Source organism: Chelonia mydas, chromosome 1 (assembly GCF_015237465.2).
Source record: "Chelonia mydas isolate rCheMyd1 chromosome 1, rCheMyd1.pri.v2, whole genome shotgun sequence".
Classification (NCBI taxonomy): domain Eukaryota; kingdom Metazoa; phylum Chordata; order Testudines; family Cheloniidae; genus Chelonia; species Chelonia mydas.
Window position 1 is genome coordinate 89,873,316 of NC_057849.1, and position 18,182 is coordinate 89,891,497.

Sequence of the window (18,182 nt, forward strand, 5' to 3'; positions counted from 1 at the left end):
TTGAAGAACCTCTTCTTGTTGTCTCTAACATTCCTTGCCAGCTGTAACTCATTCTTTGCCTTGGCTTTCCTTTTTTTGTCCCTACATGCTTGCATTATACCCATATATATTTCCTTGTGACATGCCTCTCCTTTCATTTCCTCTGAGTATCCCTTTTGTTATTTAGATAATTAAAAAGCTCCTTGTGCAGCCACATTGGCCTCCTGTGGCTCTTATCTTTCCTCTACATAGCTTGATGCTGAGCCTCTAGTATTACATCTTTGGGGAATTGGCAGCCCCCTTTCACTCTTTCTTTCTAATTGTTTTTTCCATGGGCCCTTGCCTAGGCCAAGGGTCAGATCTGAAGTCAGATGTCAGGGATCAGAGCTGTGGGTCAGAACGGGTTATCTGGAGGGAGGTAAGGCAGGGGCAAGGCTTGGGAACAAGCTGCTAGTGGGAGATATGGCAGCCAAGGGTGAATGCTTTAAGTAGCCAGTGAACTGCTGGTGGGCTGAAGAGCCAGTCTGCTGACTCTTCCAAACAATCAGACAGCCAACTATGGCAAACTGTGCTTGTTAGGTTGCCCAAGACTTGCTCAGCTGCAGGCCCAGATTCCTGACCACAAGAATGGTAAATGTTCCTGGGCCCATTTGAATGATCATCTTTCAGACTTGCTAGAATCTGCCAGACATCCCTAAACACTCCATGAAATGAGCATCCCCAAATACATTTTTTAAAGAGGAAAATAGTCTTCTTTGTGCCATTAGGGGCTGGCAGATGCAGAGTGTATTGCAGAAGTGGAACATTGGTAGGCCATGGAGGACATATGTCCTGTCCTCCTAAGAAGTCTCATCCTAGACAGGGAAATATAATGGGGGAGTCCATATGGTATCTCTCACTCCTCACTTCCCCCGTTGAATCAGTCAATGACTATGTTTGGGATAGTGGAGTATTTGAGACTGCTGATAGACTAACACCAGCAAAATGTAATTCTTTTCCTGTCCAGAAACCAGAATTGAGCCAGAGGAGGGAGTCAGTTTAGATTGTTGTATATCTATTTTTTAATACATATTTTATGTTTGTGACCTTCTATGAAGTGAGACTATAGGACAAAATGGAATGAGGAGAAGGAGGTAGGAGACTGGCATACTAGTATAGGAAAGTCAATGCATCGAAGAAAGCATGAAAAAGGAGTGAGGAAAGGAAATGGGGCTGTTTAAGCTTGTTATTTTTATTTAACAGTAGAAATTAAGCAAATATAACCCTATCAAACCCAGTCTTTAAGATATTTGGTATTCTGGCCTATTTGCAGTCCTCCATACCATTGTATATGGGGTACTATTTCAAAATAGATTAATCACTTTGTCCATTTCAGAAAGAACATTCTGTTACAAGTTACAACACAAACATAGCTTTAAGAAAACATTCTAGCAGTACATTCATGCTGCTGTAGTAAGGATTTTGTCAGCCTTTTTTGTTATAAATGTCCATCTTCAAAGGTTTATAACTTGACAATAAAACTTGTTCCACTGAAATTGGCAGTATTCAAGAATGTACAATAAAGGAGGAATATTTTTTACCAAATTACTAAAAAAGTTGGCATGGCTGTTTTCAAATTGTAAGATGTAAATAATTTAGTATGTAGCCTCTGGGTGCTGCGTTGCATCTGTGCTTTGACCTATATATCGCTGCTTTACTTTCTGCAAATATTTCCCATTTTTCTGGCTCTGTTTTCACTTTGGCTTCATCTGTTCCATTTTATACTTTTCTTACGTTTTGCATCTTTGATGCACAGAATTGCACATTTTTCCTGGAATGCACCTTTCCTCTTTCTTCTTTTACATTGTTATTATCGTTGTTCATATATATTATAGTGGTGTCCAGGAACTCCTGTCATTATACAGGGCTTTGCTGTGCTAGACACTGTACAAAAAGATACCAAAAATAGAGTCACTTCCACAAAGTGCTTACCTTTTCTATATTTTATCTATTTTAAAAAAAATATTTGTCTATAAAGGTATGCCAGTGTGGTGTACTGTCTGAGTGTTTTTTTTTTATATATATACTCTTTCCTTCACAAAGAGGATAAGGGGATGCTTTACACTGCAACCTGTGAGTTGAACCATGATTATTCTTGGTCTGTGGAGGCCAATGCGGAACTACAAGATCCACAGTTCGAGAACGACAGTCTTTCACAACAGGGGGAAGAAATGAAAGATGCCAGTAGCTCTTAAAGAAGCCAGCGTTCAGAGAACCATGTTTGAATGCTGATAATCTGTAGTGTTGCCAACCCTTGTATTTTTATTCTGCATCTTGTGAAATCTGGTGTTTTTCTTCAAGTTTTTCTTAAAGCTCCTGTTCCTAGGACTCTGTGATTGACTAGCATCTCCACTTTCATTTTAAATTATATATATATATATATAATTTCTATCCTGGATGGCTACAGAGCAAAGTTTGGAAACATGGCATGAGTGCAACCTACAAGCTCAAAAGCTAGAAGGCAAATACAAAGAATCCCAAATGTGTTACTAAAAAAACAAAAACAAAAAAACACCCCAACAGCAACAAAAAAACCACACTCATTATCTTCAAGCCAAACTCATGCTTTTTAAATGCTTGAAGTTGGTAATAGTGAATCCAATACTACTGAGGTGGGGTCATTAAAAGGTTGTGTCAAGGGCTAAAGTTGGGGCATGGAGAAGTTGTTTATATTATTTGTTTTAATGTATGAGTTAAGTGACAAAAGCACATGGTAAGCAGATATAATTCAATTTACAAAAGAAAAGAGAAACGAAATAATATTATAAACAGCTAAGGGATATATACATGTAGTGGAGGCCTGTAGTTATGAAGATAAAGGAATAGACGTCTTGTGTCAACTGTCCAGCTGTGTAATTTACCCAGCACTTGTCTCCATTTGAGACATAACCAATTTATGTCCAAGCCTCTGGGTGCACTTACATAATTAAAAACATTTAATATTAAAAAAATAATTCAGCCGTCCTCAGAAAGGCATCAGTAGGCCACCTCCATCCACCCACTCAAACTTTGCCTTCCTGGATCTGATGCTGAGAACAACAAAATCACAACTGAAGGCAGCAGGTATTAATAGCACATATATTAGGTATTAATAGCACATACTTTCATACATATTTACCATCTACTCAATACATATTTTATAAACTTTCTCCAAAGATATATATTCTGAAGAACAAATGTTAAGCCTTTGCTTTGATTTACCTGACTCTTAATGCCTTAAAACAAGTTTAGAGCTTCAATATTCGGAATGCTGTCTTGTGTTCCAAGCAAAGACTGGGACTGTCAGGGTTTATGCCTATCATTTACTGTGTGTGACCTAGGGTAAGTCATACACAGTAAATTATTTTTAAAAAGTAGAAGCCCAATACTTTACATATTCAAAATGCTTCATGAACATCATTTAACTAATTCTCCTATCTCTTCTTGGAAGTATGAAAAGCAGGAGCAACTCCATTGATTGCAATGGTGTTACATAGAGGTGTGTGAGTGTGAGATCAGAATCAGGACCTAAGTAAAACACTTTGAGCAGTGGTGGTACTCACTTGAGTAAAGCTAATCACATGCAAATTGTTTTCTGAATCAGCTACTTAAATAATTATGCTTTCCAAAGAGAGGGCTACATTGTGATTTAACAATCCACATACAGTAGAGCCTCAGAGTGATGAACATCAGAGTTATGAACTGACCAGTCAACCACATGCCTCATTTGGAAGAGGAAGTACATAATCAGGAAGCACCAGAGATGGGGAGGGGGCGGGAGGGGAAGCAAGTATAGTACAGTATTGTGTTAACTGTAAACTACTAAAAAAGTAAAGGGAAAGCAGCATCTTTCTTCTGCATAGTAAAGTTTCAAAACTGTATTAAGTCAATGTTCAGTTCTACATTTTTGAAAGAACAACGTAACGTTTTGTTCCCAGTTACGAACATTTCAGAGTTATGAACAGCCTCCATTTCCCAGGTGTTCATATGTCTGAGGTTGTACTGTACAGTTAGGGGTAGCATATTGGTATGCTGCCGTTGGAGCAGCAAGAAGAAAGGTTATGACTTTAGCTGTCAGAATCTCCTCCTGGTCTTCCTGCTGCTCCAGTGCACAGGCACAGATACCCTACATTCTTCTCTCCACACACCATAGGTTGATGGAAAGGGATGGGGAGTAGGGTATCTGCAGAGCCTGCTTCCTCTGCCACACTGCCACCAGTGACACAGGTAGCAGGCACAAGGGAGAAATGAGGAGTCTGTATGAGTTCGAACCTCCTTATTTCCATGTGCCACATTGGAAGCTATGCCATGATTTGGTCCAATGACTCTGTTATTTAATATAAGTAAGTAGTTGCATTTAATAAAATAAAACTTCTTGTTTGTAATATAGTAGTATTATTATTTATTAATGTATTGATTATTATAATTATTTATTTATTATTAATACTTGGCAATTTTATCCGAGGATCTCAAAGCACTTCAGAAGCATGATAAAGTCTGGTGCACATCTCACATTCAGAGAGATTGTCCATTCCTCCTTTACTGCATGCAGGAAAGTAGTAGGGCATGGTGGCCTCTGTGCATCCCTAATTTTGGGGGCTGGGGGCTGGCTACGGGCAGGGCAGGGGGTGTGTGCGGCAGGGGCTGGAGGCAGGGCAGGGGGTGCGGGGGTGGCTGGAGGCAGGGCAGGGGGTGCGGCAGGGGCTGGGTGCAGGCAGGGGGTGTTGGGGTGGCTGGAGACAGGGGCTGGCTGTGGGCAGGGCAGGGGTGCGGCTGGGTGCAGGCAGGGGTGCGGGTGGCTGGAGGCAGGGGCTGGCTGCGGGCAGGGTGGTGGGTACTCATGAGGAGAGCAGCAGGATGCAGCCCAGGCCCAGCAGAGTAGCCGGGGACCCACGAGGTAGCATCAGGAGCCCCAGGGTCAGGGGAGCAGCGGCAGCAACAGGGCTCGTGCCCAGGGCCAGGCAGCAGCGCACATGGCTCCTGCAGCGCCCCCGGTGGCCGGAGAACGAATTACATCACTTCCCGGCCGGAGCCCATCAAAGCCTCAGCGCCACCTGCAGGGAAGCGGGTTAACAACCGGTTCTAAAACTGCTTCAAAATTTAACAACCGGTTCGCGCGAACCAGCTCCAGCTCACCACTGGGTGAAAGGCTTACAGAATTTGGCTATAAAAGGCAACCAATGAGCAACCAATGGAAGACACAGAAAGTGGATGTAATACCCTTTCAATAATTACGTTGGGGGTAATGCTGGCATGAGATACTGCTTTTAAACTGTATTGCATAAATTGATTTTTCAGGAGGGATTTAGAGAGTAAACCCAGTGCACTGAAAGAAGAGTGCAATTTTAAAATATGGACAGCCTTGGAGAAGTCATGAATGGAGTGAAGAAAGGAGATAAAGGGAGCAATGAAATTGGCATTATTTGTGAAACAAATGGGGCAAAGTGGGACACGAGGAAATAAGAGCAGAGATTTTACAGGCCGGGGGGAGGGGGGAAGGGGTGGTAATGTTGCACAGAGCCTTGAAGGCAAGGACGAGGAGCTTAAGAAATTAAAAATTGACATTTTTATTGGAGCTAGAAAGGCTAGAACACAATTTAGTTCAAGGTTATTTTCAAAACAGCCAAGTGGAAGAAGAAATTGTTGTTGTGTTTGTTTTTCTAGAATAATAAAATTAGTAACTAAATAACCACATCCAGGCACAGGAGATAAAAAGGAATCCAAGGAAAATTAACCATTTATAAAAGAATCAGTAGCTATGTCCTACTGGGCAGGTCCTACAAAGCACTGATTTCCAGCAAGGCAAAGAAGGAAGAATCCTAATAATGCCCTTCTAATGCCCTAGTAATCTTGTCATGTTTTACATATTTTGAACCACATTTTGCTCTCATTTACACTGTTGTGAAACTGCAGTAACTCCAGTTTCACACTGAATAAACTGAGGACAGAATTTGATGAGTGGCTTATCAAATGACTATTAACCCATTAATTTCCAAGAGTTGGGAATGTATTATTAATGTATCTCTATTGATAACTACAAATATCTCTGTTTTATAGAGGGTTAGTAATGAAAGGACATATAGGGTCATCCATTTTTAAGCAGGCTTCTTTGAAATCAGTGGAGTTCTGTTTAAAAAAAAAAACAATCTCAGAGTATTGCCCAAGGTTTTTGTTTTGATGTATTTTATTTAATTGTTTTCTAATTAATCCTTATGACTTTCTGAAAGATGCTGCTTTTATTTCTTCTACTAGCTTACATGGTGGTTTAATGCATTAAGATACATTGCTAATGTGAGGAAGTTGACATAGCTTAAAAAAAAGTTTATTCGGTTAAATATACCAACCAAATTATAAATAAAGCTGGTGGCGACAAAACACCCACAGTGCAAGCAGCAAGAAGAAATGCTAGGGCTTCAAAATCATATGAGACTGCATCAGGTTTGTGGATAGCTGAGTACCATGTTGCTAATGGCATCATGACAAATTGACAAATCATTGATTAATCCAGTCTGTGCTGAGCACCTCACTATTTCAAAATTAATCTGTAACATGTCCAAGATGAAACATATATTCATCTAACTTTCTTCTCAGAGATTTTGATGAAGAGGGAAGCAGCAAGAAGGATAAATTCAGTTTCTCTTTCTACAATTAACCCCCCACACTCAAGCACCCTTTACTAAAAACAAATATTTTGTCTACTATTTGGGTATCTGGTAGATATAAGCATACAAGGTGTGTACAGTTGTGTGTGCAACTAACAATCAAGAACATTCCTCATTGCAGTTAACAGAAGGCATGGTAAGATTCCAGTATTGTCACCTGTGTCACCCAAAGCCTGGAATATCCCTTGAGTCAGTGTGAAGCAACGGAAACAGCTATAAGCATGGTTGAGAGCTCATTTTTAGAACATCAACAAGTACAATCAGCAGGGGGAGTCACTGTCTCTACTGTCCAATTTTCAAGTTCTCAGCCATTTTGACGTGATGAATTACACCCAAATGACAACAAAGCATGTGCCTATGTCATGCCAAGAGTCCTAAACCACTCAACCAATCACCACTTTCTTCACTGATAATTTGCATGCAACTATTTCATTGGATTTATGAGGGAGATTAGGGAGATTATACAGATGGCAGAATACTTGGCCCAACTCTTTCATTTTCTCAGAAATACCCACACACGAATAAATCCATCACACACAACCCCAAAGACATATAGCCTCCCAGCCTAGCATACACCACTTATTCACCGCCTGTACAAATCAACACAAAATCCCCAGTACAACCCTCTCTGATACACATCAACACAGGATTTCCAGTACAACAAAACAACCAGCACACACAATAACTCCAAATGCAAATAGCCACTTACTGTAGCCCTCACCATCATTCACCACCTTCAGAAATCAACCATAAATCTCTCAGGATGACACACACACTAGCCCACCCTCACTCATAACTTACCATGAGCTTGACCAGCAAAGATAGAGGTCAACACTAGTACATTAATGAGGCAATCCCCGTTAGGATTCAGAATTGACACAGAATGTAAAGACAGAAATAGATCACTACCATTCCCATTGAATTAAAGAGGGTAGAATGAAAGAAAAAAAATTCCGGAACCAATATCTGCACGCTATGATATCTGGAAGATATGTTGTAATCATAATCAATGGTAGAAGGACTCATTCTATGCACACCTTGCCCACAAAAGGAAAGGCTAATGGTCAGCCAGTGCAGTAATATTGAACTGAAAACCTTGAGTATCCTAAGATAATGGTAACTCATCACAGAAAGTTGCTTTTTTAAAAAAATTGATGGGTGGGAAAGATGAAGGGTTTGCTTTCTGAAGATGGTGGATACAGAGTATGCTTGTGTGAAACCTATATTGTGAGGGGGAAGGAACCAGGAGAGGGTAGTGGTGACTCCTGAGATGGGAGGTAGTAAAGTTACAGTAGGTCGAGGGTTCAGAAAAAGAGGAAGGTTTGAAAGGGAAGTAGGGAAGTCACCTTTGATTTTGATGATCTTTACTTTAAAAATATAAATAAAAAATAAGAGAGATAACAGTGGTTTTCATACCGCATAGCCATCACTGGCAAGTCCTCACATATTCAATCTTCTTGAAGAGTCACACGTGTACGCTGGAAGGGGAAACCTCCAAATGTTTGGATATTGGCTCTGTTACCAGAAGAGGGAGAAAGAAAAACAATATAACAAAATATTTCAGAGTGTTAAAAACAGGTGTGGATCAAATTCAGCTACCAAAAATAGTTACAATTTGAGTATTCCTGCTTTTATCCTCACACTTGTTGACTTGTTTCAGCAACATACCATCATTCTACTGCTTCTTGTCTGAAAGGGAAGCCACTACCTGATTACAATCAACCAGCACATTAAAATAAATAGAGCATAAGCCCTGTCCCAAAGGCAGTTATCCATGTGAATAGTCCTATTGAGTTCAAGATGTTAAAATCCTGATTCTTTTCTTATTTAACTAGTGCAATTCCATTCATGCTAAGCAATATAAGCAATAGTCGATTCAAGCCCTTATATTTTATGAATTATATTAAAACCCATAGACTACAGCTGTATTCAAAATTCAAAGCTGGGATACACCCAGCTATCACACAACTCTATATCATGGAAATTCTATAAGAAATTACATTTCTTTTTAGCAGAGGAAATACCTATGATTCTAATGAAAGCTCATGGTATCCAAGGGAAGATGTATTAGAATTCTCTGCTGCTTATTTTCCTCTTTCAAAGTGCAGTTTTGTTGAAACCGCCTACACATTTAAGAAATTATTTCATGGAAATAAATTTTCCCGAGACATTAATATTTTCCTCATGAGTCTGAAACCTTTCTACTGAATTGAAAAACAGAACAAATTCAACCCCATTCTGCCAGAAGTATGTTAACTCACACTTTATTAAGTGATGGTGTACATATTCACATTCACTATCAGTGGTGATAACTACAAGCATTACAGTGCTTGTACTTATCTACTTGATTTCTCCAGCCTGTGGAAATTGTGCTGCAACAGTTATGACACATCAGTGCTCTCAATTTTTAAAACAAGTTACTACTTATAATATTTCCTTATTAAGAAGCAGCACCATTCTTTGCAACAGCAAAACATTTATTAAGCTTATGGAACCGAATAAATAATTCTATGTAACACTTAATAATGACCAGATCCCTGCCATGAAAAGTGTATAGTCTAAATAAGACATACTACAAAGAGCGATGACAACAGGCAATGGCATTAGGGTATAAGTGGGATACAACAAATAAATATCATGTGATAAGCATTGTGAATTTACATATGCATTTTGTTCTGACTTTTCTCATTGCTTCCTGATTCCATTTTGGCTCAAGGGCAAGAGTAGATAGAATGGAGAGATCAGTGGTGGAAGTCAAACTAAAGAAGGTGTCATGGTCTTTCTGATAAACTCTCTTCTTCAGTACTTAGCAAGAGTCTGCAAAAATGCATGGGAATAAATTAAGTCATGTGAATAGTTCAATTGAGATCAATTTAGAGGTTAGTGTGTTGTCCAGAGCAGGAATGTGGTTTTATGTCTATGTCTTACCCTGTACAGCTAATAGTAACTGTAGAAATTGTAGAAGTTCAATTCCTAGCATTTACAGCACTTTACAAGTTGTACAGTACTTTCAAACATTAACTGATCTTCACAATACCCTTATGGAGTATGAAAATGTGGCCTTTGAACTCTCTGTATCTGAATTCCCCTATCTGTATAATGGGTACACTATTTAACTCACAGCAATGTGATGAGAATTCATTGGCCTGATTCTCCTGATACACAAGAGAAACTCCCATTGGAGAGTTCTCTGATTGGCATAGAACAATTAAATGGCAATTGCCCACCCCCTTTCTATGTCTCTGGTAGGTTCAGAAAAGGAGGAGCAAGGATAAAGGGAGCTGTATGCTGGCTGTCCTGTGCCAATGCAGCAGGCCCCCAGCCCCTGCCCTGCCCCCAGCCCCTGCCCTGCCTCCACTCCACTCGACTCTGCAGGTGATTAAGTATATGGACATGAATGTCTGTTATTAGAATTGGTATCTGTTATACCAATAAAATAAAAACCAGCAGGATCTTAAAGGGGAAAGGGCAAAATGCCACATTTATTGTGAATACAGAAAGAATCATAGTAAGCAGCTAGTTATAGCTATAACATTCCATTCAATTTCATATTTATTCACTCATTCATACATACACACACAGGTTCTGCAAGGTTGTTATCATAGTTACCAGCCTTAGAGTAGCTCATGCCAAGCCACGGGCCAGGTGGCCTGGACATGAGGAGGGAGCAGGGCCTTGTCAGATGCTCATCTGATGCTCCTGGAAGTTGGGTTGCAGAATCAGACCCCAAAGTTCTCACTTTCTAGAGTCCATTTTTATAACAATTTCTTCCTATGCCAGTCTATGGGAATTGCTTCATCATGCTGTTGCTGAATCAATCAGCAGATGGCACATTCCTGATGGCTCTGTGCTGCCAGATGTTATCTTGTTCTTTGGTTCTCCCATCCTTGAGGCTGTTGGGTGGATTCCAGTCTGCCCTCTGGGGGTCCTCTGGTTATTTCCACTTGACACCTTCTTCAGCCAATGGACACCGGATTCTTAGGCTGGCACCTCCCTGATCATTCAGTTATTATCCACACCAAGCATCCATCCACATACATCCTCTATTTGTATTTTAATCACAATTGTTAACAAAGCGAGATGAATACAACAAAAGGGCGGGGAGTCTCTGGGTGCCGTTTCTGTTGTTACAGCGTATTGTTTTGAGTCTCTCTCTCTCTGTGAGTAGTTGTTGTTACAAAGAAATGCTTTGAGAACAGACTCTGTCTTAGAATGTACTAACACAATTAGCAGCTTGCAAGTTTCACACGTAGAGGGAGAGAAACAGCACCAAAACCCATGAGACCTCTTAATTAGTAATATCCTGGGATTTAAACTATGGGGAATCAAACTAATTTGTGATTTTAATACAGAACTTCTTTAATATGATCCAACATCTTTAGGCTCTGAACCTACAAGGACTTGCACTCATGCTTAATTTCAAGCACATGAATAGACTTGAGGTTAAGAATGTATGTAAGTTTTTTCTGGTTTGAGGTCTTAGTATATACTTTTAATCTATGTCTTGTCCTGTATCTGTCTTTTCTCCAGTGCTAAGTACAGCGTCTGCTCAGAACAAATGACAACTTTTTATATTTTTATTCTTGTTAATGGTAACTTGCAAAAGAGGGATGGGGATCTGTTTGTTCCCTTTTTATCTTCTTTACGCATGGGAAGCCAAATCCTGACATCTTTACTCAGTCATAACTCAGGCGAGGCTTCCACTGATTGAGAAAGAATTTTAGGATTTGGTCTTGTGTGCTGAAGTTGGACTTTCAGAGTGCTGACTATTTTAAAACTAACTCAAACTACTGTCGATTGCGTTGGTAATGTATATAGTAATTATTACTAACTACTATTAAACTAAAAATGTACCTTTGTCAATTAGTCTCAAAATTTATATGCATCATGTAACTCAGAGCTAAACTGAGTCTTTAATTCTAGTTCTGCATAAGGGACAATATGTAATTGTACCACATAAGGAACAGCCCAGGCAAGGAATTAGGAATCAGAAAGCCGGAATTCCTTCTCTTCTCTAACCTTGATCTAGGGAGAGCAAAACATAAGATTGCTTAACCCTTATACCCTGCCAGAGCCACAGGCTATTGCTTTGTTGAGGAGGACTGAGCTATGCTCCTGTACATCATTCACTCTCTCCCTCCCCACTTGCTTGTGAAGGGAAGTAGAGCCTGTAGGATCACGGTTTTCATCTTCATGCTTGGAGCTGAGATGGAGGCAAGATGTACGGGGGAGTGTGTGTGTGTTGTTTTATTCCTCTTGGCAGTCATATCAGAGCCACAATCTCAACTTTAATGAGGGTGAAGAAACAATGACTTCCTTAACATCCAATGCAGAAAATATAATACTTCATTCAAAAGCACTAAAAGTAATTGGGCCAAAACTGAAATATTTCCCATAGATGAGAAAAAAGCTACAAGACACCATTAGCACTGCCAAAACATCATTCATTTTACCATATACACAGGTAAAAAATTGTGATCAGCTCACTGGAGAGTAGATAGACTCCTGTTCATATTAGATTTTATGCAAGAGCCATTTATTATGTATTTATATCATTTTACATTCTAGCTTTAATACTAACTCAATAATCTTAATATATAATTTTTAGTTTTAATTAAAATTCTCTATCTTTAGCAATTCACTTTTGATATCTTTCCTTGTTATCCTACCCTGTGTTTGGCAGGATGCTTGTAAATCTGCCTTTCTTACAAAAGAAGAGGGTTTATTAAAATAACTCCTATACTGAAGTATACTGAAAAATATTCTTCAAAACTGAAAGTTTTATTTATAAAAGTGCCTATTCAAATTCAGAGAGCTCATTATCCTACTTCCTGAGATCTCTTCGGTAACACATAGCCTCTTTCGAAACTAGTTAAAAGACTTTCCTCTAATTTCCACCCAACCTTGTAGGCCCAGAGCTAATTAGAAATTTTTAAACTTAATTTTCTGGTTTTGGTTCAAGCACAGGCTCCATATCTCTTCACGTACCAGATGTTTCACAAGTAAAAACATTCTTTAGAATGCAAGAAGAGAAGGAGAAAAAGAGTTTTACTTAGAATTTCTACCATGTATTGATCATGTGAACAGTGTTTTGGTCTATTCAGTTCTGAATACTTCCATCACAATTCACTGGAAGTTCTCAAAGCATCCATTCCTCTATGAATGTATCTAAGTCTATAGGTCTAAAATAGATCACTCATATCTTAAAGCTTGAACAAATAAATAATTTAGGGTAAACAAATAGAGATTTTATGGGTTTTTTTTTTTAAATATTTTCTCAGTTTCAACTTGTTAGGAAATGTGTGAGAAGAAATCTGATTAGGTAGGGTGATTCTAAATTGGGCTGTAAATAGCCTTTACTAGCTGTGCTGTTTACTAGCGTCCTGATCCAAAATCCCACTATAGTAACTGGAAAGTCTAGCAATGTTCACATTCAGGGTTATAACTTGGCCATATCCAAATTCTAAATCTGAAACTCCTCCCAAAGTAAGGAGTACCGAAGTCTTGGATCTTAGATCAGATCCATCATTGGCTTAATGCTTTTTTTAAAGCATTAATACATTTTGATTTTCACAGTGTCTCTTGTGCATTATGTAGTAGATCATATCACCTACTGAGACAAGTTATTGCCCATACCTAATTTTCTGCTTTAATTCACTCCAAGCTAATTTATTTTTGCAACTGAAAATCTAAAAATGAAGGACATCTTATTTGCTGCCTATTTAATTTTTTAAAAGCAAGAAGATTTTTTTTTTAAGTTGTGTTAAAATGAGCGAGATGGTGATGTGTAGTCCATGAATTTGTGAATGGAAGGGTACCTGGTTTCTGAGATAACTCCAACGTTCCCTATTAAAATGTGAGCCAGCCAGTGAAAAGGGTTTGAGAACCTTTAAGATTAGATAGATAATCAAACAGCCATCAAATGGTAATCAATCATAATCAGTACCTTTCTGACATAATGAACTTTAGGTGACTAGGAGCTCTGTATCCTGTTACCTACCAAACCACAAAACCACCTAGTTCTACCATTGATCTTCTAACTGCTATTATCATAGTAAGTGATGACATGAAAGAATATTGTCCTCTGCACAACCAATACAGATGGAGCTAGTGGGCCCCAAAACCATTGGTGTGTTTGCCACTTCTCCATTCTATAAACAGAGGGAGTTGTTTTGCAACAAAAACATACAAAGAAGCCAAAAAACAACCCCCAAAAAACACCTACCAATGACAAAATTGTTAGGTGATGTAAGTCACCCTGGCTCAATTGACATCAATGGAGCTACACCAATTCACACCATCTGAGGATCCAGCTCAACATATCAAAGTCTGTCAAAGAAAACTAACCAAAAGTTAATGAAAACTCAATTTCCACTACTTTTTTTCCCTTTCAGAATGTTTTCTGTTTTCCATTTTTTAGCCATTTCACCTCTGTTCCATGTTTCCAGCTAAACAGAAAAAAAAATGTAATTAAACTGAAAGGGTAATTTTCTTTAAAATTATCCCATCCTGTTGGTGTTCTACAAACATTACAAAAACCTTTTAGCAAAATAATTTGACTTCAGAATAAATCCTCCAAGGCTATTTCAAGATTAATGGCCCAAACTATTTGACTGGATGCTAGCAGGCAGGTTAAAGAGCAAAATAGTTATGAAGCTATCAAAAGGCTTCCAACCTTCCTTAGATTTGAAAAAGCCACCTATGGTATGTAATTAAAATATATTATTTCAAGAGTTGTATGTTTTTATCAACTGTGTATTTAATTATGTATGTTTCCTCCTAGATTTGCCTCTTTGATAGATTTGCTGACTGGCCCCAAGGTAGCGACATTTGTTTAAATCTTCAATAAATCTTTAATGGGAAAACTCTTATCTCTTGGACCTGGACCTTGTTTAATATCCCTATGTAAATAAGATCAGTACAAATGTATTGTGGCAATCATCATAGTATTTAATAATTTAAATGCATATTTTAAACTGAAGAACAAATATGTTAGTCATTGGTAATTGCACTGAGATTGCAGTAAAATTACTATAATATGTAATAATCCTACATTATGCTGCTAGCACTAGATGTCAGATGTGTTTTAAGTTGAACAACATTTGTCCTTCTAGGACAGAGGGAGTTCTTAATGAAACAATCTGTTACTGGGATTCTGAGCTCTTTGTATTGTTGGCACAATACTGCAAATTTCTCTTTTCATTCCTGTTCAACCTATATAGGTTAATTACACAGAGTTGCCACTAGAGAAGGGGCGGGAAAACTTTTTGGCCTGAGGGCTGCATCGGGTTTTGGAAATTGTATCAAGGGCCAGTTAGGGGAGGCTGTGCCTCCCCAAACAGCCAGGCGTGGCCCAGCACCACCCCGGATCCACTGCCCCCCTGCTCCTCACCTCCTGATGCCACCTCCACCCGCTGGACTCCTGCCCCATCCAACCCCCGTTCCCTCATGGCCCCTCCGGTACCCCTACCCCATCCACTCCCAGTCCCCTGACTGCACCCGGAACGCCCACCCCTGACTGCCCCCCCATCAACCCCTCCTCTCCTTCCTGACTGCCCCCCCCAGGACCCATACCCCATTCAACCCCCCTGTTCCCTGCCCTCTGACCACCTGACCCCTGTCCATGCCCCTCCCCCAACTCCCCTGCCCTCTTCCAACCCCCTGCACCGTGCTGCCTGGACCACCGGTGGCTGAAGCCAGCCACGTCACCGCACAGCACAGAGCACCAGGTCAGGCCAGGCTCTGCAGCTGCGCTGCCCCCGGAGCTCACCACCCCTAGTATTGCACCAGCGGCATGGCGAGGTGAGGCTGTCGGGGAGGGGAGACAGCAGGGGAGTGACTGGGGACTAGCCTCCCAAGCCAGGAGCTCAGGGGCAGGGCAGGAGGGTCCCGTGGGCTGGATGTGCCCGTTGGCCATAGTTTGCCCACCTCTGCATTAGAGGTTGGAGTCCACCTAGATGGCTAAATTATACCTTTTGTGAGTGTGCTAAAGAACGAAAAATTGTAAGGAGGCTGTTTCTTTGCTTTCCACACTGAAGCCATGGAGGAGCCAAGCACAATTGTGACCTGACACTTTAACCCAGTGGTGGGCAACCTGCGGCCCACAGACCACACACAGCCCATCAGTGTAATCCACGAGCAGGCCACGAGATAGCTTGTTTACATCTACTGTCTGCCCGCAGATTCCAGTGGCTGTGGTTCCACAGGTTGCCCACCACTTCTCTAACCCCTATGTGTTTGAATGGAGACCAGCTAATGTACTCAGAACTATTGCTTCTCATCCCCATCGGGACACAGACAGTCTGCTTCAAATGCAGTGTCCATAAGCAGCTACCAGAGGCAGCGAATGGATGTACTGTATCGGGATACCCGAGGTACAACCTGGAACTGGGATAATGTTGTGCCCCCTTAACTCTTTCTCACCATGCTTTGCTAGTGACAAGTAGCAAACCCCTCCAGCTGCTGTTATCACTCAACACAACAGCATGTGGAGCCAAACACCCAGCTACATTACATGAATGCTCCTTGAGCCACTCAAGAATCTCACATAGAAAGACAACAGCCACTCTCCCAAACCATCATCCTTGCATCTATGGAATATACCATCTTGCCCTGGTCAGAATTGTGACCAGTGTACATTTAATACCCAGTTGTCACCTGCCTCAATATAGAAAGAACATACACAAGCTTTTGTGAACTGAACTGAGGTTTCCCAAACACTTCAACCAAAACAAACTTTTAGGTAAAATAAAAAACAGGTTTATTAACTACAGAAAGATAGATTTTGAATGATTATAAATGGTAGGCATAAAAGGTCAGAGATAGTTACCAAATAAATTAAAGGGAAGTGCATAGGCTAAATCTTAAATGTTATTACACTAGGCAGTATTTAGATCAACCAGTTTTTTCACCCCACTAGATGTTACAGTTCTTAATACTGTGGGAAGATGGCCAATTTTAGTTTGGTGGGTCCTGCACTTTTCTTGGCAAGGAGGTAAGATGCCACCCTTTGCCCCCGCTCTTGAGTGCCAAGGGCCCCGCTAATAGCCCAGGAAGGTGATAGAGGAGGGAAGCAGGGGAGGGGGTCTGGGTTTGCTCCTTGCTCTAAATCCCAGCCCCTCTCAAGCCCTGTGCGTTTTTTATCCTCATCCCCCTTAGGTGGGGTTGCCCTCAGTCCTTAGATGCTCAGGGGAAGGGAGTCTCCCTATCCTGCTGGGCAAAGTCTCCCTTACTCCAATTCTCAGGTCTTCCAAATCACTCAACACACCTCCAGGCTCTAGTCCTTCCTCCTCTTCCCTTGTCTGCCTGACGCAGGGGGGTTTATTAGGCTCCTAACAGGGCCTTAATTGACTGCAGGTGCTCCAATTAACCTGCAGCCACTTTCCCTAGTCTACAGGGAACCACGCCTTCATTAGCCTTGAGCTTATATATTTCCCCTCTAGCACTCTCCCACTGCTCCCTGGTCCTCCTGTATTACAATATGCAAGCCTCTCCTTAAACCTGTGACCAGTCTCCACAGTTGAAATCTTTGTTTTTCCAGATTCTTGTTGCTTCCAGCATAGGTGGAGGAGGAGAAAGGTGATGACACAATACCTCTGTCCCTTATTTTATACCCTCAGTCCATGTGCCTGGAAAATACTAGCCAAGACATGTCCTGATGGGCTTTGCTGAGTCACGGGGTTGAGCAATACCTCTGGTATGGTCTTGTGTTACTGAATCATAGGGTTGAGCAGTCCCCATTGTTTGGTGCTTGCACAACTGTTATTGAATTGTAAATCCCTTGATTACAATGCCCCTGCTGATTAATGGTCATTGAACACCCCCCTGGGAGTGGTTTGCCTCCTCTGAATGTCACTAGTCATCTTAAAGCATATTTTAGTAACAACCATACAGAAAAATCTCATAACTTGATAGACACTAATGATATACATATTTTGACAAAACAATGGGTTTCTGCAGATTGCAACTTTTCATATGTTATCTTATATGGCATGCTTTGTATGCAATATATAGTAATTCTTTGATGGAGTGAATATCGGTGTTCCAGGTTGCTGCTTTATGGCTGTACATTATGGAACAGCCACAAGAAACATTGATGAGAATATTTTTCCCTGTATCTGTTTTAAGAAGGCAGGATAGCGAAGGGAAATTCTTCTCACTATAGCTCCACTCCTTCTTTATGACTTTGCCAATAAAAGCCAGATTATAGCCCAGAATATTTTGTGGTTTACACCAAGAGGAGTTTTAGATGGAGATGCCAGGAAAATTACATATGCTCTTAGACTTTAAATGACTGTGACTTCTTTTGTGTTTGCATATATTGACACTAATGTGTACACCTGCTGTATCTTAAAACCTCCTACATTTGTGCATGTAAATTAACATTTGCACATGCAAAAGCCCAGTAATTCTGGAAGTACATTCCCACTTGCGTATGCAAATGCAATTTTCTGTATGGATATTTCTGAAGCTGCGCGTATTGTGTGAGAGAGGTTTTCAAAAAATCTAGGCTCAAAATTTGCA

General features: G+C 40.4%; 1 long non-coding RNA gene across 2 annotated transcripts in view; it reads right to left on the reverse strand.

The window, feature by feature from the left end:
• LOC122462070 overlaps positions 1-17,128 on the reverse strand; it is a 34,037-nt gene extending 16,909 nt beyond the window's left edge. Inside the window, exons 1-2 of one of the 2 annotated variants that reach the window (XR_006284411.1) lie at positions 16,927-17,128; positions 8,076-8,174 (exon numbers count right to left, since the gene is read on the reverse strand). This is a non-coding gene — a long non-coding RNA (uncharacterized LOC122462070). Of the gene's footprint in view, positions 1-8,075; positions 8,175-16,891 lie in introns of both variants that reach the window. The other variant, XR_006284412.1, reaches the window with a different exon arrangement.
• Positions 17,129-18,182: the final 1,054 nt, after the last annotated feature.